The sequence below is a fragment of the Perognathus longimembris genome, chromosome 5 (assembly GCF_023159225.1).
Source record: "Perognathus longimembris pacificus isolate PPM17 chromosome 5, ASM2315922v1, whole genome shotgun sequence".
Classification (NCBI taxonomy): Eukaryota; Metazoa; Chordata; class Mammalia; order Rodentia; family Heteromyidae; genus Perognathus; species Perognathus longimembris.
In genome coordinates, this window is record NC_063165.1 from 32,015,322 (window position 1) to 32,018,722 (window position 3,401).

The 3,401-nt window shown below is 39.8% G+C and overlaps 1 pseudogene; it reads right to left on the reverse strand.

Annotated features, from left to right (window-relative positions):
• Positions 1–426: 426 nt before the first annotated feature.
• Positions 427–1,859, reverse strand: LOC125351058 (annotated as a pseudogene).
• Positions 1,860–3,401: the final 1,542 nt, after the last annotated feature.

Sequence of the window (3,401 nt, forward strand, 5' to 3'; positions counted from 1 at the left end):
TTCCAATATACTCAGATAAGATTACAGAGATAGTGTAGGTACAATCACAGGAAGGTGATACAAGAACATCATCAATATAGAAGCTACAGATACACATAGGACGTTGAAAGTAGTTACAACTGTGATATAACAATTGTTTCCATAACATGGAGTTCATTTCACTTAGCATCATCTTATGTGTTCATAAGGGTATAGCTATTGGGCCTTATGATGCTCTGCTATGACTTTCCTAAACCTGTACTAATTATTCCCTATGAGGGAGACCATAGAGTCCATGTTTCTTTGGGTCTGGCTCACTTCACCTAGTATAACTTTTTCCAAGTCCTTCCATTTCCTTACAAATGGAACTAGGTGGTTTTTTTTCTTCACATATCACAAAGTCATGTACCTGCTTGCTTATTACTTTTGGTCATTCTTTTTTTTTCTATCAAAATGTTTTCCTAATATATATTATGAAAAGCTTGAATAACAAAACAACTTAGTCTTTTTTGGAAATTATTTCTACTAAGGATTCATAATCAGCATAGTCCTTCAGTGACTGTATGAGTTCATCCAGCAGACAGTCTCCTTGCATAAAAGCTTCCAGATTGTGCAGAGATTTGTTTATTCTATGATCTGTGACCTGGTTCTGTGGAAAATTGTATGTTCTTATTTTCTCTGACCTTGCTTTAGTTCCAACCTGGACTTTCCTAGCATTATATCTTTTACTTGTTTCTTCCTCCAGATGCATGCTGCACAGCTTTGCACGCAGCTTTTTCATAGCTGTTTCTTTGTTTTGCAGTTTTGGTCTCTCTTGTTGGCACTCAGAAACAATACCTGTTGGAAGATGAAGTATGCGGACAGCACTGTCTGTGGTGTTTACGTGCTGACCCCCAGCTCCATTGGCTCGTTTAGTGTCAATTCTTAAGTCTTTAGGATTAATCACCAGATTAATCTCAGTAGGTTGGGGCAAGATTGCCACTGTCATGGTGCTGGTATGGATGCAGCTTTGCTTCTCAGTCTTTGGCACTCATTATACTCTGTGCACTCCTCCTTCATACTTCATGTGTTTATAGGCATCTGGTTCCCCAATGCTGGCAGACACATGTCTAAGGCCACCTCCAGGATCAGATCATTTTCTTTCTTTTTTTTTTCTTCAAATTTTTATTATCAAACTGATGTACAGAGGTTAGGCATTGTATACATTTCTTGTACTGTTTGTTACCTTGTCCCTCATACCCCCCCTCCCCTCCCTCCTCCCCCTTTCCCTTTCCCCCCCTGAGGTGGTCAGTTCACTTACACCAAACAGTTTTGCAAGTATTGCTTTTGTAGTTGTTTGTCTTTTTTTACTCTGTGTCTCCCAATTTTGGTATTCCCTTTCAATTTCCTACTTCTAATACCAGTATACACGGTTTCCAATATACTCAGATAAGATTACAGAGATAGTGTAGGTACAACCACAAGAAGGTGATACAAGAACATCATCAATAATAGAAGTTACAGATACACATGGGACGTTGAAAGTAGTTACAACTGTGATATAACAATTGTTTCGGATCAGATCATTTTCATCTGTTTCTTCGGAGGGAACCAAAAGTAAGACAATCTGGTGCTTCAACTGACTTACTTCCTTTTGACACAAAGCTATTTCATTTTCCGCAAGTTTCCGTAGATCTTCATTCTCATCGCGCAGCAGGGCCTCGGTCTTGGGCAGGTCCCACTCTCTCTCGCTCAGGAGCCGGGCCACAGCCACCAACTCGGGCCCCCGGCTTCCGGGCCATCCAGGAAGGTCCTCAAGGGCCCACGCAGGCGAACAACTCCTCCAGCTGCGGACTGCCGCAGCTGAGGGCACGGCGGGGCGGGCGGGGCGTTTTGGTCATTCTTCATGAGAAATTTACTTAATTTTATTTTCCTTTTCATTAAAAATAGTAAAAGATCTCAAAGGTAGGGGCACAGGAGACTAGGGTTCTTATTGCTCTTAGACCTGTTTTCAAGATCTTTCATAGACTTAAATGAGTGATAGAGTTGGAAGCTCCATCATTAGATTTTCCTCAATTAATGGTTTCTTCGAATTTGGCATCAGGCTCTTTGTTAGAATGAGGAGAGAACATGAGCCCTTCTCATAGGCAATGTTCTTTTAGCTTCAGTACTTCTACAACTAAACTTAAAACAAGCTAGCCATAAAGAACTTTGATGTTTTATTTGGCCATTAGAAAGCCCTTAAGATCTAAAATAATGATAGTACTGGCAAAGTTACAATGCCTGGAGTAACATTTCTTGCACATATCAAATGTAAATCTCATGATAACATTTTTATACACGTATATACTTGTACATAATTTATGTTGATGCTATTTGTCCCTTACTCGTTTCCCTCATTCTCTTCACCTCAATTTTCTAGTTCTTCACCATCAGAATACCCTGTACTTCCATGTCTTTTTTGTTGTTGTTGGCCATTCCTGGGCTTGAACTCAGATTTTGAGTACTGTCCTGAGCTATTGTGCTCAAGGCTAGTGATCTGCCACTTTGAGCCATAGTACCACTTCCAGCTTTTTGTGGTTAGTTGGAGACAAGGGTCCATGGACTTTCCTCCCTTGGCTGGATTTGAACTGCAATCCTCAAATCTCAGCCTCCTGAGTAGCTAGGATTACAAATGTGGGCCACAAGGACCCCAGCCTTTCATGTCTTTGTGTAACATTTACATTCTGCATATGAGAGAAAACATACAGTATTTGTGTCCCTGCTTACTTTGATTAACATAATGATCTCTAGTAGTTCCATTGATTTTGTTCTATATAATTTTATTCTTTATGTAAACTAATACTTTACTGTGCATATATACCATACTTACTTTCTTGTTTATCTATTGACAGATACATGGGCTTGGATATTGCAGATAGTGCCATAATATAATATGGATAACTCTAAAGTATGCTATAATAGTTACCTAGAAAAAAGTTTGTATTTGGCCAGATACTGGTGGCTCATGCATATAATCCCAGCTACTGAGGAGACTGACGTCTGAAGATCAGCTTGAATCTATCCTGGGCAGGAGACATCATGAGCCCCTTATCTCCAATTAACCACCAGAAGTCATAAGTGGCACTGTGACGCAATTTTTAGAGCACTTGCATTGGGCTACGAAAGTCAGGAACAATGACCAAGCCCTGAGCTCAATCAAGCACCAGGACCAGTATAAAAATTCACTTTGGAGTTAACATATATTTATGACATGAGAGGGTTTTGTTGTGATATTTCTGTACATGCACACAGTGTACTTTGAATTCACAAGGTTAAGTCAATGGGTTTTTGGCCCTGTTGACTTGGGAAGAATGTCATGGAGTAGAAACAAATGGTAGAGAGAGTTATCCATTTCATTTTTTATGACAGACAAAAAAAAATTGGGGAGTTTGGTAGGAAGG